General features: G+C 42.2%; 1 protein-coding gene across 1 annotated transcript in view; it reads right to left on the bottom strand.

The window, feature by feature from the left end:
- LOC141378071 (uncharacterized) overlaps positions 1 to 24,350 on the bottom strand; it is a 59,311-nt gene extending 34,961 nt beyond the window's left edge. Inside the window, exons 1-2 of the mRNA XM_087286871.1 lie at positions 23,888 to 24,350; positions 22,152 to 22,320 (exon numbers count right to left, since the gene is read on the bottom strand). The gene's annotated coding sequence lies outside the window, so the exon portion shown is untranslated. The remainder of the gene's footprint in view (positions 1 to 22,151; positions 22,321 to 23,887) is intronic.
- Positions 24,351 to 24,723: the final 373 nt, after the last annotated feature.

Consider the following 24,723-nt stretch of genomic DNA (forward strand, 5'->3'; position numbering starts at 1 on the left):
ACATTAATTGACATTATTCTTACTAATAGGCCAGAGAAATATACATCGGGCGTACTTTGTCAAGGCCTTAGTGACCATTTTAGCAAAGTCTGTGTTCGTAAGTGCTCTATTTAAAAAATTCTCAGAAGTTTGTTTTTATACGTTTTATGAAAGATTTTTGTGAACAAGCCTTTTTATATGAACTGGCTGACATGGACTGGCAGAAAATTGGGCTTATACCAGATGTTGAAGAGGCTTGGGCATATTTTACTCTTTTGTTTAGAACTGTTTAAACCAAACATGCCCTTTTTAAAAAAAAATTAGAGTAAAGAATCGTTTTAGCCCTTGGTTCAGCACAGATTTAGCTGAGATCAAACGCCATAAACACCTTCTATGGCGTAAAGCAAAGACTTTTAAAAATATGTCTGATTGGCAATCTTTTAGGGCTATAAGAAATACATGTACTCAACATATTAGACAGCTAAAATCAAGTTATTTTAAGCAATATTTGGCTGGTAATGGTCTCAGAGGTTTTGGAATATTATCAAAACAATGGAAAATGAAACAGTTTCCTCACATCTTCCAATTTTAATTAAACATGATGGAGTCATTATTACAGACAAACTTAATATGGTGAAGCATTTTAATAGACATTTTGTCAATGCTGGTTGTAGCCTCAAGAATAGCTCTCCTGTTAACCAGACATCAACTCTTCACTCTCCTGCCTCAGGTCCTCAAACATTTTCTTTCCGGTTAATTAAAGAGACTGAGGTACTTGAGGAACTGCTCAATTTGGATACTTACAAAACAGCTGGATTGGATGATCTAAATCCTTCCTTTTTAAAGAAAGCAGCCTACATCATTGCAGAACCTATCACATGTATTTTTAACTTTTCTCTCCAAACTGGTGTCCTATCAAGAGACTGGAATTCTGCTGCTGTAACTCCACTTTTTAAAGGTGGTGATAAAACAGATTTAAATTGCTACAGACCCATCTCTATTTTGCCCTGTCTCTCTAAAATATTAGAGTAGCTGGTCAATAAGCAGCCCATTTATTATTTGGAAACACATAATGTTCTCAATCAGGCTCAGTCTGGTTTTAGATCTGGTCATAGTTGTGTAACTGCTACTCCTAAGGTTCTTAATGATATTATTTGTGCCATTGACAAAAAGGAGTATTGTGTAGCTGCATTTGTTGATCTGGCAAAAGCTTTTGACTCTGTGGACCATGAAATTCTACTGGATAGGCTAAGATATATTGGACTATCTGAGAGCTGTCTGGTCTGGTTCAGGTACTACTGTTCTGGTCGTCTACAATCAGTAAGGGTGGAGGGGTTTCTGTCAGATCCCCTGCTGCTTCAGAAAGGGGTCCCACAAGGTAGTATATTGGGGCCTACACTTTTTAATATTTATATTAAAGAGCCCATATTATACATGAAATAGGGTCATATCTTGGTTGTAAGGGTCTCCAACAACAGTCTAATATGCATGCAAGGTCAAAAAACACTTTCATGGTCTTATAATCTGCATTTATTTTTACCTAATTATCCCAGCGACTCCCGTATAAATCGTCCAGTGATTCATTTGTTCCCAAACCCCTCCTTAGCGCGAAGCTAATCTGCGCTGATTGGACCGATGACACTCTGTCGCGATTGGTCGAATACCTTCAGTCAGAGAGTAAAATGCCCAATAGCTATTCAGCAATATAAAAAGTAATCACAGTTCATACACGCTCGATAGTGTAGGCGTGGATTTTAGCTGCCACACACACACAAAAACACACACCTCCGGACGACAACGCTCCCGCTTCCGCCCGCACCGGCCAGGTTTTAGCCTGAGAACCCGCCCCGTTTTCTGCCTGACGCACCCGATCCCGCTAGAGCGCGGGAGAACACAACCAAAAATCATCCAGCTATACAGTCCAGACAGCCAAGCTGTCTGTATAAACACACACAGCAGCAAGCACACAAAGCTCTCGCTCGCGCTTTCTCTCCCCCTCTCATATGCGCGCGTGCGCACTAACACACATACACACAAGCACCAAGCAGACACATCTTTCTCATTCGCATAGCAATATCCGTGATATTGCTAGACAGCCCGCTCCCGTCCCAAATTAAACCCGTTAACGACCGCTCCCGCGATTTATTCGGAAATTTATTCCCACGCCGCAGAAATCTGGCGCGGGGACAGCCGCGGGTATGCAGACCTCTACCACGGAGCTCTATAAACAAAGCAGCAAACGCCGCGTTTTTAACGTGACTTTGCACGCGATAAGAGAATATAGCCAGTTAACCTGATACAGTACACTCGGTTACAAGTAACAAATCACAACTAAATACATTTGCAAGCTAGAGTAAACGAGGCAACAACTTTAATCGCAAGTACTTACACTTGAGAAATGGAAGAAACCCATCCTGACGTCCATCAGTAAGTAACTCTTTACTTATCCTTCCTTTAACAAACGCAGATGAAGTATTTTTTGTAGCATGTAGCTTCCAGAAGTTTCCAGTAGTTTCCAACTGCTTGGCTATAATGCTGATGTTTCATCTTTGGGTAGAGACTCGATATAATATCCATCTGCAGTGTGACTTCAATCGACCGGCATGTTTGTGTGCGTGTGTTTGTGGGTGTGTGGGTGTGTGTCTGGGTTTCTGCGTCAGAGGGCCGGGCCTCAGGTTTGAAATCTCCCGGGTTTGCGCGTGCACGTGAATAACTTGGTTTCATTCGTACGTCATGGCGAAACACCTAATGAATCGGTATCAAGGCGACTCGTTTGAAGCACTATGAGTCAACTCTTTTATAGATGAATCAACCGTTTTAAACACTGTATTCTTACAGATTTAAGCCTTAGCTGGATACTTCACTTCACTTAGACCTGTGTTACACACTACATGGAGGGGAATTTTCAAAAACCCATAATATGGGCTCTTTAATGATATTGCTTCTGCTGCAGGTGATTCTTACATACATCTATATGCTGAGGATACCATAATTTATACTTCCAGTTCTTCTCTGACTACAGCACTTTCTTCATTGCAAGCCAGTTTTTTAAGTATCCAACGCGCTTTTACCAATCTTCACTTAGTTTTAAATACTAACAAAACAAAATGTATGGTTTTTAATAAAAATTTACCACATGTTGAGATTCCTCCTAAAATTTCCTCATTGGACGGTACTGAGATTGATTATGTTGATTGCTATAAATATCTTGGTATCTGGTTAGATGGGAAACTGGCGTTTGAAACTCCCATAAATGAACTGCTCAAAAAGGTTAAAGCCCGCATTGGTTTTCTTTACAGGAACAAATCTTCCTATACTCACTCTTCAAAGCATCATTTGGTCAAATTAACAGTATTACCAATTCTGGATTATGGGATTTTAATTTACAGATCAGCTTAAAAAACTGTTCTTCACAAACTGGATGTTATTTATCATGCAGCAATTCGTTTTGTTACTGGTGCACCATTTAATACTCATCACTGTCAACTGTATTCTTCACTAAATTGGCCTTCTCTTCAATTATGTCGACAAATTCATTGGTTTCTGTTCATTTACAAAACTCTTATTAGAAAAAGTCCACAATATTTACAGTCACTTCTTAACATTCATGAAACATGCCGAAATCTGCTCTCTAGTAACTTCATCAACCTTTGCATACTCAAAGTTTGCACTACATTTGGTTGCTACTCTTTTCAGTTTTCTGCTGCTGATGCTTGGAATCATCTGCAGCAGACCTTAAAGCTCAGCACTTTCATTCCGCTATCATCTTTTAAAAATTCTATTCAGTCAGTAGTTCAAGACCACTGTGCTTGTTTTTAGTTTTTGTTTTTTTTTTTTTTGTTGGTTTTATATGCTATTATCTGAATTTGTGTTGTTATTGTATTGTGTTGCCTCTTGGCCAGGTCGTCATTGTAAATGAGAACTGGTTCTCAATTGACTTACCTGGTTAAATAAAGGTTATTAAAGCCCCAGGAAGTTTGTTCTGCATTAACTTTGGAGGAGAGTTTGAAATATGATTCATTTAAGAGCGCTGTTCTCCGTGCATATGAATTGGTGCCTAAAGCCTATCGACAATGTTTTAGAAACCAAAAAAAATATGCTCAGCAAACATTTATAGAATTTGCCGGTAACAAGGGAGTTCTTTTTGATAGGTTTGATGGTTGGCTGCTAACAATGTGAGAAATTTTAATGCGTTGCGAGAATTGATGCTTTTGGAGGATTTTAAAAATTACCTGCCGGAGAGAATTGTCACATCTTAACGAACAGAAAGTCAAGACTTTATCATGAGCCGCAACTCCCGTGGAAGAGTACGTGTTAATGCACAAGAGCGTGTTTTCTGTACCCTGACCTGACTAGACATTGAGTTCATTCACGGCTCAAAATTCTGCATGTCCAAGAAGTAGTTCACCAACTAATATAGAGATTAAAGAGTGTTTTTATTGCCACAAAATCGAACATTTAATTTCTGAATGTTTAGGGCTTAAACTAAAAAATCCGCAAGGACAAATTAAACCAGCAGTTTTTGTGAAAACTTTTGTCTGGACTTGACAATTCTGAAAATGAAATTTACGCTGGCTTTAAGCCATTTTTAATGAAGGGACTGATTTCTGTAAACGGAAATACTGAAGAGCAGAAAGAAATTAAAATCTTGAGGAACACTGGCGCACTTCACTCGTTTTTAAATTCTGATGCACTTCCTTTATCGGACCAGATTTCTTGTGGATCTAAAATTCTAGTTCAGGGAATTGAGATGGGTGTTTTAATGGTACCTTTGCATCGAATTCACCTGAAGTGTGATTTGATTTTAGGTTTTGTCAAGGTTGGTGTACGTCCTTCCTTTCCTGTCAAAGGTGTTTTATTTATTCTCTGAAACGACTTGGCCGAGGATAAAGTTTCATCTTTGCCTGAAGTGGTTGATAAACATGATTGTTTTATCCCTGCTGATGACATTTCTAACACATTTCCAGACATATTTTTAGCGAATGTGTCACTTGTGTAGCGTACAGTCCACAGATAAAATTACTTATTGATTTTATCACGGTCTGGCTTTAGTCGACAGGAGGGTTTTACGACTCCTGGCTCCAAAATGTCTGGGTACCCCCGACAGACTTTATCTCTCCAGTGTCCATGGATTACTAAGTCTGGAACTTCAAAGACATTCCTGCCCAAATACACATACACACACACCCCACAAGGCTGTTCCGACAGAAAGAAAATGAACTCATCAAATCATGAACCAGCACAAAACTAATGTGTAATGTTTTGTAAACTTTGTATCCCATTTCTGACTTTTCTTACCTCTGTAACCTCTCTTATAACCTGTATGCATGTTCCCTTTAGGCCTTTGTAAAGCATAAATATTGTAAGGATATGAAAAATTATGTTGATGTACTTTTAAACCCCCCGTGTTTGGTACCGATGGGTTTCTGCTGACATTTTACAATACATAATGCATAGAGCAAGACCATAACTCGCATTGCTTTATTCTTTAAAGCCCTGTATTAAATGCCTGTCCGCATGCTTTAGGCGGACACTCAAATTTGCATACGAGCAGCCTTGAGACAAAGGAAGGGTTCCCGTTTGAACTTTGTACTCAAATCATTGGTCAGAATGCTGAACGGGTTATCACGTGACCTGCAGGTATAAGCAGACTTCTCCCTAAACATCCCGGAGAGAAGGTCCTAACAAAGAACCCATCAAAACGTGGCCCTTTTAGGGCTACGCGGCTTTTCTACGCCGCATGGACTTTTTCCCGTAATGCTTTCTTTATTTTCCGGCAAAGTAAACTCAGTTTAAAGTTTGCGATCGTGTTCGTACGAACTGCATTACAAACACCAAGCATCAAGAAGGACATCAAAAGGAGTGTTCATCACGACGGAAGAGAGTATCGCATAAGAGGGACCTCCAGACATGAAAGTTCAGGTGATTTTAGTTATGCGATTAAGCTGTGCCCCTTTTATCAAAAAAGGTGTTTTTGTTTGTATAATCTTGGTGGTCCTTAATGGTGTGTGTGGAACTGAAAGCTTTGTCACTCTTTTATCTAAAACCTATATTTCCGCGCTTTGCTATCTCTCTCTGTTCGTACATGTTTTATAGTCCCGTATAGACCCGATATCTCCACGTGGTTTACCTTTGTTCTGTGTTTAATGTATGTTTGTGCGTTTGTTTGTTCGTTATGTCTGACTAGTCAATAAATTCCATTATAATCAGGTGAATTGTATTGTTTGCCTCACGAGAAAATGTCACTGAAATACAGTTTAAAACTTTTGAATGATTAATCTACTTCACAAGAAGTAGCAATTAAATTCCCTTTGTCTAAATGAATAGATTATTAGAATAGACTCTGAAGAGCGGCGGCTCTGCTTGCGTTTGTTTGGTCAAGTTAACAATAAATTGATCCGGAATATTAATGATTAATAATAATAACTCGTTATTGTTGATAATTAATATTCATAATCTGGGAATCCGCTCGGTCGCGCGAGCATGATCATATACAATCATATGTTTGTTTGACCAAATTGACTAAAGCTTAAGCCGGAATATTAATAATTAAGAATAAACCGTTATTGTTGATTATTAATATTCATAAAATGAACTAATTTCTGGTTACATTGTGTGCAAATACTCAGAATCGGAGAAGAAATAGTTTTGTCTGATTCATTTTTGCCACCTTTGTTTTTTGACCTAAGCCCTGTTTCAGTCGATTTTACAAGTTTTAAAGGTGCTGAGAAAGAAACACAATCCGACAATACTCCGCCCGCAGGTGCACCCTCATGTGATCTTTTATCTGAACCTATTTCGCACAAACAAATTAAAAATGCACAAGATGATGAGTCCTTAACGAAATATTTTTCTGCTGCTGACAAAGATTTTAAACAAACGAAAAACAACCTGAGTGAATACGTGATTGAGAATAGATTATTGTTGCGTAAATGGCGTCCTAGCAGAGATTTAGAGAATAAATGGGAGGTTGTTTGTCAAATCGTTTTGCCAACAATTAATCGAGAACAATTGCTAAATTTAGCCCATGGTCATCCTTTATTTGGTCATTTAGGTGTGACAAAAATTACAAGCGAATTCATAAACATTTTTTTCTGGCCTGGCTTAAAGAAGGATGTTGTTTCTCACTGTCGCACTTGTCATGTTTGTCAAGTCACTGGCAAACCAAACCAAAAGATTCCACCAGCACCACTAGTTCCGATTCCTATTGTTGGCAAACCTTTTAAGCACGTCATTTTGGATTGCGTTGGCCCTCTCCCAAAGACAAAAGCAGGCAATCAGTTTTTATTAACTATTATGTGCTCTTATGCAACCCGTTTTTCTGAGGCCATCCCGCTTAGAAAAATTACTGCACCTGTTGTGATCAAAGCAATGATCATTTTTTTCTACTTTTGGGTTACCAAAAATCGTACAAACAGATCAGGAAATGAATTTTCTATCAAAAGTGTTCAAGCAAGTTTTAACTTCATTAGGAATTAAGCACCGAACATCAAGCGATTATCATCCTGAGAGTCAGGGAGCCATCGAATGTTTTCATCAAACGCTAAAATCCATGTTGAGAAAATACTGCATGAGTTCTGAAAAAGACTGGGATGAAGGAATACCATTAGTGCTGTTTGCAATTTGTGAATCGACTCAGGAGTCATTAGCCTTTTCCTTGGCAGATTTAACATTCGGCCACGTTTTTCGCGGCTCGCTTAAAGCACTAAAAGATGGGATGTTAAATGAAAAGTCAAATGGAGTAAATATTTTGGATTTTGTTAGCCGTTTTAGAGAACATTTGCACAATGTATGCACTCTTACACGTGAGTCACTGTCCGTAGCTTAGGAGGACATGAAAGGATGGTATGACAGGAAAGCTGTTATATGGGACATTAAACCTGGTGATGATGTTTTAGTACTGCTACCGGTACCCGGTTCAGCGTTGTCTGCTCGTTTTTCTGGCCACTATAAGGTGTCAAAGAAACTGAGTGAAACTGACTTTGTGATAAATACACCTGATCAAAAAAGAAATTGTTTGCACATGTCACATTAACATGCTTAAGTTTTATTACCCAAGGAAAATGTCTGATAATTTCGAAAAGGAACAACTCGCTGCTGTTTCCTCTGAACCCTTAGCTGCTGCTGTCACTGCTGTGTGTGACTGCTGATGTGAGTGAGCTGCCTTCTCTGGGTGAGTGTCACAATGAGGATGATGACTTTACGTTTCATAATGACTTGACGATGTGTGGTAGACTTTTGAAGTGAAGTTTCATAAACTAATTTCGAGAGGAGCACGTGATATGATTGTGCACCGCTGGCCACTCATCCGTAATCAGTAATAATCCAATCAGAATGATCCTAGCTTTATATAAATTGATCACTTTCTCCTCATTGCACTATCTACGTTTTGGAAGAATACTTCCCGCTACAAACGCTCCAGCATTTAAACTACGCTTCAGCATCATTCAACCTTCTGACATGGAAGAACAAACAATCAACAACAACTTCTCCAACCAGAACCCCGCTCTCCTCATAAGTCCAGCAGCTGCCTCGCCAGCAATGGAGCCAGAATCCCCACAAGAAGCCGGTATATCAACTCTTCCATCTTCTACTTCATCTGCCCCTCACTACACAAGCCACAACTTCGTCTAAATTTATGACGCCGGCGATTCAAGCCACCGGAATGAAGCCGAACTCCCTGATCACCTAATGTTAGCGGTCCACTTTCGGTAACGTGCATGCTTTAAAGGGAAGTCTGGCGAGAACAGCGTGAATAGAACGCTTTAAATGAAGAACTCGCCTCTCAGCCTCCCGCTGGTCAGCAGATGCATAACATTCTGACAGCTGAAATAGTTCGAAGGCAAATGACCAGGCAATCTAATCCATAAACATATGTCCACAACACCTTCATTCGTTGATATACATCCATGGAAAGGTGCACTGATATCCAAACCAGCTGCTGGTGAGAGTGGAGCCATACTTTCACGCATAAACATTAGCTGCGTCCCAAATGGCACACTATACACTATGCACTCATGCACTATGTACTTATGCACTTACACACTCGACAGGATAGTATATGTATGTAGTGTTGTCCCAAATGGCACACTAATGTTTTTTTACTAAGCAGAAATTCAAACCGTTTCCCTGATGACGTTTGACTGTTGCCAAATCAGTGAAATAAACGACTGAATTATCAAGTAATACCTGCTGTGAGTATTGCCGCATTTACGATCCGGAGGCGCTATAATCACTCTCGTAGGAGAATTTTGCTTTCACCATCCAAAATAAATAAAGTTATTCAACATGTGCGTCCGATCGCTCCGCCCCTTCCGCTACGTAAGCAAACCTGCGGTCGTTGAGTGCGTGAAGTGTCCATCATTCCACACTTCATTTTAGCGGCTGAATGAGTGCATCATCCGGGTAATTAAAGTGCACTTGTTATTTTGAGAGTTTTCAATGTGAACACACTACTTACACTATTTATACTACAAAATGGTGTAAAATAGTGCATAAGTATGCGATTTGGGACGCAGCTATTGTAGCTATCTGATCTACAAAATGGCCGCCGGCCTTTGCACTCTGAGCTCTTGACCGTGACTCCAAGGAGCCAATAGCTTATAGGGGAAGTATCACCATCCAATGAGCTTTCCAAAACTGGAGATGGTCCCGCCTTCTCTCCCGACAAATTCATGAATGGACTGCGTGCAGAGACTTTGATTCCGGCCAAATAAGCCTAAGATTTCCAATCATGTTGAGATTACAGACTTGTTACTTATCATGGATGGAGTAAAGCCATGATAAACATTACATTCACACAGTTCCTATTAAGTGGCAACATCGTTTTTTAAGTTTGATGTTGGCAGTTGATATATTTACATTTTATTAATAATTATATATACATATATTAAAAAAAAAAGTAAAATAAAATTATGAAATGAGTATTACCCAGCAAGTGATAGACAACCAACACATCAAGTAGTAACTCTTTTGTATCACGCCAATTCTGACTCTAATATCAATACTCCTGAACGTCAGTCAGTTTATAATGACAGAAAGAAAACAATTTCCTGCTCGACTGCAACAAACAAGAGGAGGACAATTCTGGCCATGGAGTAGCCTTTCATACTTTGTGTTAAATACATTTGAGTTTAAAAAACTTCTATATCAGTAAGGGGTTTAAACTCCACTCCATCATCATCTCACCAGCTCTCCAAGAGGTACTTCCAGGACTTCCAGCATAGAAACGCCCCATACGCTCAGTTCTCCTTCTAATTACCACCCTGCAGGAGGACAAATGCCCACTTCTACAACCCTCGCACATTGTGACATTAAGTATTGGAACATGCATTTACAAAGGCGCTTCCATTCACAATCATCCATACACTTATGAAGACTCCTCCCATGAATATCAGCCAATACAATTAATCATGTCTGCTGTACACGTGCCTTGTTGCTAAGATTTCATTTCAAATTGTCTCTTGTTTTCTATTTTAGAGTTCAAGACTGCCAGCTCCTGAAACTGCCCTCATTCAACCCATCACACTCTTCATCCATTCCTAATGCATTTACACTCTTCGCAAAGATACTTTCCGCCCATACAGCCCACACCCTTGATACCATATTCACACTAGACTTTGGTTCAGAGATGTTCTAAGTTAACATTAAAGTTCATCTCACATCCCATCACAGCATAGCTGATCTAATTTTGCAGGATGAAGAACTCTCTTTCTTTATTATGCAAACAGCCAATTACACAAGGACATTCTAGGACAGCAGCCGTTTTGAGCCCTCCCCCATTTACTCTTCATATCACTATTGACAATATTTAGCACTCATTTTTAGTTTATTTTGCAGCGTCCCGCTAAACTGTCAGGAGAGGTGGTGGTTTGGTGGTGATTGACAGGGTGCGCGCGCGTGACGTGTCTGAGGAGAGACACGGTGGGGAGGGGTGAGAAGGGTGCGCGACGATGCCTATTTGAGGATTGAAAGAGAGACGCGAGATTACCGGGAGATCATCACTCGTTTGCGGGCATCCGGAGACTCGCGAAACTTCCCGCCCTACTCATAATTCTCTCTTCATATAGCCGTAATTCTATTACATATCCATAAAACACTGTGATATAACCGCGCTCGGATCGGATCACTTTCTCACTGCAATCGAACCGCTCCAGGGTTCGTTTCAATCGAGCCGAGACCACCTCATTTAAGCGATCTCGGAGCGATTACTTTGGCGCGGAACAGAGCGCGATTGCCCTGTTCACATATGCCAATCGAACCGCGCTAACTGGGCAAACGAGATACGTTCCGAAACAAAAGTGTAGGTGTGAAAGCACCCTTAGAGATGCTTATAGCAGTTCTTTGCTACACAGGTTTCCCCCAGATCAACTCCCAGTCACTCTTACACAGGGTGTCTGCGGAGTATCAGAAGGTGTTGGGGGCTGATAAGTCAATATAGAGGAGTTTGAGGGCCTTTAAAGTATTAGATTCCTTTACAAGGTAATACATTTTTTGTTGTACAAGGTATCATCGTATGCTAAAGTTTGACTGTATTCAAGCCGTGAATATCAGGATACTAGGTAGTTACGTAATCAGTAAAATTCTACTAAGGTTTGACAGCTTGCTGCTTGTTTACTGCAACACTATCAGTCTGCAGCTCTATAGGTGACAACCTGTCGAATCGGCTAGATTTTAATATACATGTTTCTGTATTCGAATGTTTAGTTGGATTCATTTATTACATTTTAATATTTAGTAAATATTCCATAAGATAAATCTTGCCAGCATTTTTGGTTGAAAGTGGTGATAAGGTCTTTAAATGTGTGGAAAAAGTATTAAAGGTGTTGAATTACTTCTCTTATTCCTATATACTATGTTTCAGAATATGAGCAGCCATCACAGAAGTACAAAGGGCAGCAACAAATCCAGATCCTAGGAAGGTGGTCACCTGATGCCTTTAAGACATGCGTCCTAGCCACTGGCCCCCCAAAGAAGCCCAGATTGCTCTTGTCAGCCATAATCCCACATCCACTCAAGGGCGAGGGCGTGACCCAGCCACCTTACCTTCTTCTTTTTCTTCCTTCTAACCTGAGTAACACTCAGTTTCCTCCCCCAGCCACATAAGTAATTGGAGTTTCATCCAAGCCCCCCGTCACCCCGCCACCCTGGCCGTTTCCGCTGGAGTCTTCACAGCCCCCTCCCATTTCCCGACTCCTGCCGGACCCCGCCCCCCCTAAAGCTATGACTTCCACTGAAGTGTTACCCCTTGCTACGACCCCCGCAGGGGTAGTCTCACCGTCCCTTCCAGGCCTTAGCCATCTTTATTTATATATATATATATATCTATATACACTTGTACATAGATATATATTTATAATAGCGATGTCACTCCCCCGCTCCATCTCCTCACGGAGTGTTCCTCGAGCACCTAACTCATCCCGTCACCCTCTAACAGGAGTCTTCACTGCCCAAATCCCCTTTCCCAGACTCCTGCTAGAGTAGGCCAGCTTTCCCTGTTCCCCGGGCACCGACCCCCTCAGGGGTCAGTCACTGCCCCCCCCAGGCCACTGAAACTCATTATATATATATATATATATATATATATATATATATATATATATATATATATATATATATATATGGACTTTCGTTTATAGATATATATTTATATAGTGCACTGTCACTCCCCGCTCTATCTCCAGTCGGAGTGTTACACGAGCATCGACTCCAGCAGGAGTCTGGCCAAACTTGCCACTCACCCTCTAGCAGAAATCTCCACCACCCAAATCACACTTTCTGCTAGAGATGGCAAAATAAAATAAAATAAAAAATTGCTGCAACCAACTCCCGCAGCGCCCATTCTGACTCACAGAAGTCTCCTGATCACCCCCTCCAGGCCTTAGATTACCCCATTATATATATATATATATTTATATTTATATACTCTCTTATATATACATATATATTTATATATAGCGCTGTCACTTCCCTGCTCTATCTCCGTTTGGAGTGTTCCTCGAGCTTATTTTTGACTCTTAATGAGCCTACCCCGCCCACCCCTAATGGCCCCCCTTCACTAGTCTCCCGCCAACCCCCTCCCCCGCTCTGGCTTCCACAGGAATCAGTTTCAAACTTTGCTCCAACTGGAGTCCCCTACTCTTTCTTCATTCCTTAATTACTATATCCAGCAGCCGGATATAGTTAAAACTTTCTAGCTTTTTGGGGGAAATTCTTTGAAATACTCGGCTGCTGTCCCGAGCTAGAGGCATTTTTTTGGGGAGCGATCGAGACCTACCTGATCTCGGTTCTCCTGATATGCTTCTAGACCAGGCGGGAGCGCTGGGCTCAAATATCTCCGAGCTCAGGGTTCTCTCCCGGGACAGCATGCCAAACCTGCTATAAGTGCCAAGCATATCCAAGTGGGAACTCTTGAAGTGAAGTTTCATAAACTAATTTCAAGAGGAGCACGTGATATGATTGTGCACCGCTGGCCACTCATCCGTAATCAGTAATAATCCAATCAGAATGATCCTAGCTTGATATAAATTTATCACTTTCTCCTCATTGCACTATCTTCGTTTTGGAAGAATCCCCCTTCCACCCCATCTCCTCCTTTTTCTCCCCTTCTAAAGGGGGAGCGATCGAGACCTACCTGATCTCGGTTCTCCTGATATGCTTCTAGACCGGGCGGGAGCCCTGGGCTCAAATATCTCCGAGCTCAGGGTTCTCTCCCAGGACAGCATGCCAAACCTGCTATAAGTGCCAAGCATATCTAAGTGGGAACTCTTGAATTCTGAGATTCTTGATAAGTTGTCAGATTATTTTAATACTTTGTCAGAAGCACAAACTCTTGATATGATCAAATTGTTGTGAGAATATACAATGCTGTTTAGTCATGCGCCGACTCAAACTAACTTGCTACAGCATGATATTCAAGTGACATGCAATCATCCTATTAAGCAACATGCTTAAAGAGTACATAATGTAAAACGTTCTGGGATGAAAGATAAGGTTGATTATTTGTTAAAAAATAATCTAGCAAAGTTTAGTCACAGTCCCTGGAGCTCTCTTTGCCTGCTTTTGCCAAAAGCTGACGGTACATTCCGTTTTTGCATGGATTATCGAAAGGTAAATTCCGTAACAGTGCCAGAAAGTTATCCCATGCCCAGAATGGAACAGTCTATTGACAATTAGGGTTCAGCGTAATTCGTCACGAAGTTAGATCTTCTCAAAGAATTTTGGCAAATACCATTATCGCCACGAGCTGCACAAATTTCAGCATTCGTTACACCGGATAACTTTCCAGCACCTCGTAAATATCATTGTAACAAGGTTCTTTGTGTGGGAAGAAGAAGACAGGGTCAGCGTTGAGGTAAGTAACAATCTTTTTATTTTTTTTGCTTTAAATCAAATGACAGCTCCCACTGTGTGGTCGTCGCTCAGCTCTCTCATCCCGACTGTTCCTCCCATTCTCCTTATGACGGGTGTCTCTCCGGCCCAACCACTAGAATAAACAGGTGTTGCTTATGCTGAGCATGCTCTCCCCCTTTATTGGGTGATCGATCATGCTTACTTCTCCACATACCCCCACCGCCCGCCTCAGGCCGAGGAGCTGTCCGGCCTGCAGCCCTCCCTCCCCTGCCCTGGAGAGGAAGTCGGCTACAGCCATCTGGGCCCCCAGTCTGTGGATTACCTTGAATTTAAAAGGCTGTAATGCTAGATACACGCGTTGGTATCCTTCATACGGTGGAGCCACTAGAGAGGAGCATGATCTGAACAGAGGACGAATTCCCTGCCCAGGAGGTAATAGCGAAGAGTAAGAATGGCCCACCTTATCGCCAAACATTCCTTCTCTATGGTGCTGTACATAGCCTCACTTTAACTAAGCTTGAGGCTAATGTAAAATCAGGAGCGTGCAATAGCAGCCCCCCACAAAGTATAGATTTCACCTTCGAGAAGGCCTGTTGGCATTGCTCCGACCATTGGACGGTATCCGGTCCCTCCTTTTTAGTGAGATCAGTCAAAGGGCTGACAAGGGCCAAATAATTAGGGACAAAACGCCTATAATATCCTGCCAGCCCTAAAAACTCTCGCCTCCTTTTTGGTCTTGAGTCTCGGACAGGTTGCAATGGCTGCAGTCTTATCAATTTGGGGCTGCACCTGCCCGTGACCTAAGTGGAAGCCCAGATACCTTACCTCCACATGCCCAATTGCACACTTCCGTGGGTTGGCTGTGAGCCCGGCCCGTCTCAGCGCTGACAATACCGCCCTCAGATGTTGCATATGCCGCTGCCAATCGTTACTGTAAATGATGATGTTGTCTAAATAAGCAGCGGCATATGCTGTGTGAGAGCCGAGTATTTTATCCATTAGGCGCTGAAACGTCACCGGCGCCCCGAACAGCCCGAAGGGAAGAGTCACAAATTGGTACAATCCAAAAGGCGTAGTGAAGGCTGTTTTTTCGCGGGATATTGAAGATAAGGGGATCTGCCAATAGCCCTTCGTTAAATCCAATGTCGAGTAATATCGAGCAGCACCTAACCGGTCGAGAAACTCGTCAATACGTGGCATTGGATAAGCGTCGAATTTCGACACAGCATTCACCTTGCGATAATCCACACAGAACCGGACCGAGCCGTCCGTTTTAGGTACCAAGACAATCGGGCTGGCCCAGTCGCTGTGGGATTCTTCTACTACTCCCATTTTCAACATATTACTCAATTCTTCCTGAATCACTTTTTTCTTGTGTTCAGGTAGGCGATACGGCCGGGTCCTAACGACCACGCTCGGTTCGGTCTTGATATGGTGCTGAATCAGGTTAGTACGACCGGGCAGGGGCGAAAACACGTCAGAGTACTCACATTATAGGTGCCGGATGACAAGGAGCTGGCTCGCTGAGAGATTATCGCCCCCGGTGACCAGAGCGCTCGGCCGTTCTCGGCCGGAACTCTCCGGCCCCAGGTCAGTAACAAGCGTAGCCAGAGCCACATCCTCTGGCTTCCTCCACTGCTTAAGCAGATTAACGTGATAAATCTGACGCGAGTCAGCCCTGTCCAAACGAACCACCTCGTAATCGAGATCACTGACTCGTCGTGTGACCACAAATGGCCCTTGCCACTTGGCGAGTAATTTAGAGCTGGAAGTGGGTAGCAGTACAACTACTTTATCTCCCTGTGAAAATTCACGGAGTTTAGTGCCCTTATCATATCGCCGGCGTTGGTCATCCTGAGCCTTAAGCAAATTCTCTGTAGAGAGTCGCCCCAGTGTGTGGAGTTTTGCTCTAAGGTCCAGGATATATTGAATTTCATTTTTACTTTTAGAAGGCTTGTCCTCCCAAGCCTCTCTAACGACATCCAAAACCCCTCTGGGCTGTCTGCCGTAGAGAAGCTCGAAGGGGGAAAACCCCACGGAGTCTTTGGGAACCTCACGCACAGCAAATAATAAAGGCTCCAACCACTTATCCCAATTTTTCGCGTCCTCGTGAACGAATTTAAGGATCATTGATTTAAGCGTGTGTAACCCCCATAGAAATGGGTTTACCAAACAGTGTAGTTACCTATGGGTTCCTGTAGAGGGCGCTCCCCAACTTCTAGAGAGAAAGCCAGTTTTCCTTTGCTTTTGTGGACACAGTCAGTGAATGTTCCCGAACATGCACGCGGGAGAGCTTTGAGTTTATATAAACCAGTGAATTTTGCTGTATTTTCGTTTATTTTAATTTAGAAGTTAATCTTTACTCATCACTTAAAACATCGACTGAACTACACTTTTGATGATTTTGATCTTTCTCCGGTGAGTGAGCAATCGTTAGCTAGTTACTTTTGTTAATCATTAACTGGAGCTAAGCAGAAGTTTTCGTTGTTAAATGAATGCAATCTATTTAAAAAAAACAATCGGGGAGGGGAGGAATTTGATAATATAGTATTTTAATCATTCTTGGTATAAGAGTTATGAGACATTTTGATGTTGTTATGATTGTTTGCATTGATGCTATTGTGTTTGCATCTGTAAAGAGCTAAGTATGATTAGTTTAAGCTATGTGCAAATTGTACGCTGTGTGTAACTATACACTAATGTCTAAATATTCATATAAAAACAAAATAATATAATTGAATTGAGTGTATAATTGGGTATTTTTATCCAACCTTAATTTATAACAAAAAAAGGATATGTTAAAAAGAAAATGAAAGCTGGAACAACTATGTAATGCTCTTAACACTCATAATGTTGTGTTATATAATGCAATTCATTTTGAAACATGTTTGAGAAATAATTTAGTGCATACAAAGTATATTTGTGGATATTGGTTACACTACATTAAGAACTGAACATTTGTTTTTTCTACACTGTGTAGATTGTTTTTTTTTCTGTTGAGAATTAAGATGGAACAAAAGATGGCGAGCCCAGCTCAGTGAGTGTAACGATCATGAAAGTGGTGTGGCCAGCTGCGAGATCTGTTACAGTGTGAGCTGATCAGCTGAATTGTTCGTTAATCCAGCCGATAAGGAGATTAATCTATTTCATCGGTACCGGTAGGAATATTCCATCTATTCAACGCACCTACATCCAAGGAGCAGAAGCATTCACGTGAAGTTTTGGGACCTGACTGTTGGACTGTTTGGTTCGTATACCACATTGAGGAACTAATATTGAACTTTGACTCAATTACGTACAGGAGCATCCGTCTAAAAAAAGCACATCGACCAAACGAGTGTATTGTGTTATTTCATTTAATTTGGAAGCTTTTCATTTTTTTCTTTCAGCTCATTTATTTTATTTTATTTTCTTATTGGAGTACTTCATTGATGTTTAAATTGTTTATTGTGAGTTTTCTGCAATAAATCAGTTAATTGTTCAACTCCCTCATCCTTCATTGAGCTACTCCTGTGGAACCTAAATATATTGTGGTACTAATAGTGCTGGTCCAAATCTAAAAGTGCTACATGTGCGATTAAATCTTTCCACCAGCCCGTCTGTTTGTGGGTGATAAATGCTGGTGCGAATAGATTTAATGCCCAATAATCCGTAAAGCTCGCACATCGTGCGTGACATGAACGCGGTGCCTTGATCAGTGAGAATCTCCTTGGGGATTCCCACTCGAGAGATTATCTAAAACAGCGCCTTCGCATCGCTCTTTGCCGAGATGTTACGGAGCGCGACTGCTTCCGGGTATTGGGTTGCATAATCCACCAGAACTAATGCAAACCGGTGCCCGCGTGCGGATCGCTCTAATGGCCCGATGAGATCCGGGCTCTGAGCATGCTCTCCCCCTTTATTGGGTGTTCCATCATGCTTACCTCTCCACAATCATACAAGCGATAGCGCAGGGAGTCATCAGTGAATGAAGCTTGTCTTCCTCCTGTGTAGGGCTGGCTTTTATGCCTCTCTGGCTGATGAGCTCCAGCTGTGAGCGATCCGGTGCTGATGAGGTGCCAGCTGGGGTGAATTCGGGACCAGGGAGACGTGGCATCAGTATACTCGCTACATTCTCCCGCTCCTTAGTATCATCCTGATCCTGGTTTTTCTGCGGAGAAAAGGTAGAGTGTTGAGAGAGGGGGTGAATGTTTAGACAGACCTGCCCATCCTGACCATAGTCTTGAGAGACCGTCAGCATTTCCGTGGGAGGCCCCTGCTAGATGCTGAACGTCAAAGTTAAAATCCTGGAGTGACAGGAATCACCTGGTGACCATCCATTGTAGTGGGGCGTGGTCGGTCACCAGGGTTAACTTCCTGCCTAGAAGATAAGCTGCGTCCCAAATCGCATACTTATGCACTATTCTACGCCATTTTGTAGTATAAACAGTGTAAGTAGTGTGTTCACACTGAAAACTCTAAAAATCATAAGTGCACTTTAATTACCCGGATGATGCACTCATTCAGCCGCTAAAATGAAGTGTGTAATGATGGACACTTCACGCACTCAACGACCGCAGGTTTGCATACGTAGCGGAAGGGGCGGAGCTATCGGACGCACATGTTGGATAACTTTATTTATTTTGGATGGTGAAAGCAAATTTCTCCAACGAGAGTGATTATAGCGCCTCCCGATGGTGAATGCGGCAATACTCATGGCAGGTATTATTTGATAATTCTGTTGTTTATTTCACTGATTTGGCAACCGTCAAACGTCATTAGGGAAACGGTTTGAATTTCCGCTTAGTAAAAAAAACATTAGTGTGCCATTTGGGACACCACCTTATACATATACTATCCTGTTGAGTGTGTAAGTGCATAAGTACATAGTGCATGAGTGCATAGTGTATAGTGTGCCATTTGGGACGCAGCAATAGTATCTGAGCTCCAGGATTGCCCACTTGATCACCAGGGCCTCCTTCTCCACCGTTGCATACCGGGTCTCTGCAGGGGTAAGCTTGTAGCTCACGTACATGATGGGGTGTTCTTCATCGCCGTGAACCTGGGAGAGGACCGCGCCCAGACCCCAGTCGGAAGCATCCGTTTGTAGGATGAAGGGGCAGCCAAAGTCAGGTGCGTGCAGTACCGGTAAGGATGTGAGGGCCGTCATCAGGGCTTGGAACGGGTCTTCTGCTTCCTTGTCCCACTTTATCCTCTCTGGCTGCCCCTTTCTGGTCAGGTCTGTCAGTGGGCTGGCTATGGATGAGAAGTTAGGTATAAAACATCTATAGTAGCCCGCTAACCCCAGAAATGCACGTACCTGGGTCTTGGTGGTTGGTTGTGGAGTTTCTTGTAGTGCTCTGACCTTGTTCTGTTGTGGCTGTATGAGACCTCTTCTAATGTGTAACCCGAGGTATTTGGCTTTGGCTAGCCCCAGGTGGCATTTCTTGGGATTAGCTGTGAGCCCAGCCCATCGAAGATCTAAGAGCACCCTCCATAACCGGGATAGGTGTTCCTCCCATGACTCGAAGTGGATGATGAGATCTTCCAAATATACTGCTGCATATGGCTGGTGGGGCCTCAGCAGGATGTTCATCATTCGTTGGAATGTGACTGGGGCCCCGTGGAGCCCGAAGGGAAGAACCCAGTATTGCCTGTGCCCACCGGGTGTGGAGAAGGCAGTTTTCTTCTTAGCCTGTTCACTGAGCGGTAATTGCCAGTAGCCTTTGGTGAGGTCCATGGTGGAGATGAATCAAGCTCCACCCAGCCTATCCAGCAGCTCGTCCACCTGAGGCATGGGGTATTCAACGAACTTGGAGATCTCATTGAGTTTCCTGAAGTCGCTGCAGAAACAGATGGTGCCATCAGGTTTGATGACCATCACTACTGGGCTGGACCACGGGCTACGGGATGGCTCGATGATCCCTAACTGTCTCATCTTTTGGATTTCCTTGTTGATAGTCAGCCGGCGAGCCATTGGTACTCGATAAGGCCTCTGCTGGACGATGGTGCCAGGTGGAGTGATGATATATGCTGGTTGATGGTGGTTCGGCCCGGTTTCTCCAAGAACGCATCCTTGAACTGACCAACCAAGGCTTGCAGCTCCGCCTTCTGGTTAGGTGAGAGTTGCTCACCTATGTGGAGTACGAGGAAACTTTCTTCGGTGAAGGCCACTAGGTGGCCTGGAGCTGCAACCCACTTCTTCATAAGGTTGATGTGATATAGCTGTTCTTCCCGTCTTCGTCCCGGCTGACGGACTCGATAGTTTACTGGCCCTACCCTTTCCACCACCGTATACGGTCCCTTCCAGGATGCGAGGAACTTCGAGGTTGTGGTGGGTATTAGGATCATCACCTTGTCTCCTGGGTGGAACTTCCTGAGTTGGGAGGGCCGGTTATATAATCTCTGTTGGGCGCACTGGGCTTCGGTCAGGTGTTGCTTGACGATGGACATGACTTTCTCGAAGCGTTCTCTCATGTCCCGTACATGTTTAATCACCGACCGCTGGGGGGCTGGCTCCTGCTCCCAGGCCTGATGAGCCACGTCCAACAGCCCATGGGGTTGGCGGCCAAACAGAAGTTCAAAGGGCGTGAAGCCTGTGGAGGCCTGGGGGACTTCTCTGATTCCAAATAACACGTACTTGATCATGAGGCCCCAGTCGCGCCCATCCTCTGCCACCACCCGGCGTAGCATCTGCTTCAGCGTCTTGTTAAACCTCTCTACAAGGCCGTCAGTCTGTGGATGGTATACTTATGTTTTTATCTGATTTACCTTGAGGAGGTGGCAAAGGTCTTCTAGAACCGTCTCCCTCTTGGTCCTTGGGACGACCAGTAATGTCTTCTTTTCCCCCCGCCTCTCTACGACACAGTACAGCAGACCATTTTGAACTATAAAATGTAGGAGAGGGTGTGGGCTGGGAAACCGTTTATTACCATCAATGATTCTCACTTGTGGCCAGCAGTGTTTGAGCGTTTCGTCTTCCTGTTGCGCTCTCCCAAAGTCACCTCCTGCGGTTATCTGTTGAAACAGATCAAAATCTAAATTAGCAGATGTTGATGACTCAGCCCTTTTATCGCTCTCGGTGGCCATCAATGCTGGTTTGCGGTCCCATTAGCCCGTGTCTTGCTCTTCTTTTTAGGACGAGCCGATTGAGCATGATGGTAGGCGAGGAGGTCGTCGAACCCTGGCCAGTCTCTGCCCAGAAGGAGCCACTCCGACTTCTATGGACCAGCTACCTGGTTTAGCTGCAATAGCTAATACCCTCTGTGCAGGTACATAACGTGTATCTCTGTGCACGCACATGATTGGGATCTGTGCTTTGCTTTCGCAGGGGTGTTTTAAAATTTTGGGGTGAACCAGAGTGATGTTGCTTCCTGTGTCCAACGTGCCTGTTTGTGTTTTCCCTTCTAGAAAGATATTTCGGGTGGGAGCTTCGAGAGGGATGTTGCGGTGGACTACGCAACCCGGGCTGGAGTTGAGTGTGACGTCGGCTCTGTGATCATCGGCTCGTCCATCGGGCTGGGGAACGTTGGTCTGCTGCCTGGCCGCGCTGTGCCCTCCACCGGTCGCCATCAGGGGCGGACTGGACCAAAATTCAGCCCTGGCACTGTAGCCACACCAGCCCACATGACCACACCGACACAGCCCCACCGACAGACATGCACATTTACTACTTATATTGGTGTACAGATAGTGAAATAATATAAGCAGTACCATATATATAATAGATATTTAAACATTTAATGTATGTGACTGGAAGAAAAACAACCCGTTTATAACAAATTCATAAATACAGTAAAACTAAATTAAAATAATTTAAAGTCTGTGTGCTGTCTGTTTACCATTTGTCTGCTATTTATGATAGGAGTAACCTGTAAATGTGTATCACACACACACACACACCTTTACACACAAATGGACATGTAGCACTACATTCAGCATACTTTTATTCACAAATAACTATACTTGTCATTCTCTGAAGTGTTGTTCTTTATTGCCACGGTCCATAGACTATGTTGGCTTCTCCTTGTTTCTATGTTGACAGTAAACACATTGTCTGATTTTACATCTTCTCATCCATTTTAACTCTGTAACTCTGCAATTTTAATATGCCTGTATGGCTGTCTGAGATTATACTTGTTCCTCACTCTTGCCTGAGTCTTATTGTGTCCATGCTTTTTGCTGGTCTCTGCAGTCACTGTGTTATCATTATTTGAATCACTGCTTTTGCTAGGCTTGACTCATTCTAGTTTTTAATAAATATGTGCTTATGAACAATTACAGGTGACCTAAAGAATAATATTAACAATTATGGCCTATTCTACAGTTAAGTTCAAATGTAACTATTTAGACTTAACTACATTTTTTGTCATGTGTTCACCTCTACTGTAGAGTTAACTACTAACCCAAAGTACAGTGTGTAATGTTTTTTTTTTCTACCTCTACCACACTCCTCCCTGTCTCTGCTAGGCCCACCTTAGCATCATTTCTCACAGCACTGGTATTGGCAACACCCTAGTTAATAAACACAGTATAGGATGTAAAGATTGCAGCAAAATGTTTTCTTACTGACTGCTCTGAACATTTGAATAACAGGGTTTCTGCAGGTTTAGTCAAATCAAATTTAAAACATTTCAAGACCCTTTTAAGACCATTATGAATAAAATTTTAGACTTATACAGGGCTAAACACAAAGGATTTTTTTCTAATGGTCTGGTAACTTTAGTAAATAGTTTTTGTATTAATTGAAGAACATGTAAAGGGATGTGTTGCTTTATTTTTTCTTCCATGATTAGGGAATTTAATTTGGAGAATTTGCTGAAAATAATGTAACAGCTGTTTCAAAGTGAATCTTTTTGCAATAAAAAAACTGATTTGGCCAGATTGGGTAGCTTTACTTGGATAGAGGGCAATAAGAACAGTTTAAAATGATTTAAGACCTACAACACAATATTTCAGTGAACTTAAGACTATTTAAGGCCTAATATTTTGTTTTTTGTTTTAATTTAAGACTTTTTAAGACCCTGCGGAAACCCTGTATACAAATTAATACAATTAAGTTATAACAGTAGCACCGAAATGAATAGAATATAAAGCAAAAATGAAAAAAGCAGCAATATTTGTGTGTACCAGTAGATTTGTACATTTTTTATCCTTCATGATATATAGTTATTTGTGAAATCATGCTGAAGTGTTGCTAGTGCTGCACCTCCATTTGTGTGTAAAGGTGTGTGTGATACACATTCACAGGCTCCTATCATAAGGGTTAATTTATTTTTAAATAGAGCCACAGTGTTAAAATGGCTCACATGAGCTTCTATTTTGAAGTGTTTCTGGCAATCAGTGATCTCATACCACTTGTTGATTGTACATGGAAGTGTTTTAGTATCTTTATTTGTATTATTTTTTTTTCTGATTCACTTAATTTGTTTATTTTAATTTGTTGTAGACCACACCAACCCACAAGGATACCCAAAGTGATTGCTAGCACTTGCATACTCAGTACTTGTTGGAAACTTTGTGGAAAGAATTAAGAGTCAAAATAATTCTGGATAGATTGAATCTCATTTTCCCTGACAATGAGATGATTATGTACTGTAACCTATGCATGTATTTAATGTATTAGTTTAATAACTAGCTATGTATTCAGAGTTCACAACAAATGCATACAGTACTGTGGCTATAGCTTTAGGTTCTTTTGCATGTTAGAATATATTCCAAGTAGCATACAGCAGTCTGTATACCAGAAATCACGTTAACTGCTGATAATGACATATTAAAATGTGCGGGAGTTCTACGTTAAGCTGACAAATGTTAAACACAAGGTAGTTCACTGTGTTTAATGCACTGTCACAAACTGCCAGAAGTAGCATGAATGGCGAGACATTTACTTGGTATGTTTTAGTATAATGACTTAGAAGTACATTTTCTGTTTTCTTACCTCCTCTACCGCACTACTGTCCTTCGACGCAGCAGCCGAATGTTCGAGAATATTTTAGTAACTTTATGCATTTGGCAGCGTCTGATTTTAGAGCCCTTTTGCGCTCTTTCTCTGAGGTTTTCGGCACCGCCTTTTCTTTTTTACGGTACATCTCTGACAATTCGCTTGTGTGGCACTTTTTGTTTGTTTTACATTCTTGCTAGATTTTGATTACGTCCGCGTCACCTCAGATTGGGTCGGCCCCTCTCAAAACCAGCCGGCCGTCGCCGATTGGACCAAAATGCGCAACATTTATTATTATTATTATTATTATCATCATCATAATATAACATCTTGTAAGAGATAAAAGCTTGTAAAAGCATGTAAAAACAATACATATTAAAAAAAAAAAAAAAACCTGACCGGCCCACATTTAAAAAATGGTCCGGCCCTTCTGGCATTTGCCAGAATTGCCAGATGGCCAGTCCACCCCT

Source organism: Danio rerio, chromosome 16 (assembly GCF_052040795.2).
Source record: "Danio rerio strain M-AB ecotype USA chromosome 16, GRCz13ab, whole genome shotgun sequence".
In the NCBI taxonomy this organism is placed as follows: domain Eukaryota; kingdom Metazoa; phylum Chordata; class Actinopteri; order Cypriniformes; family Danionidae; genus Danio; species Danio rerio.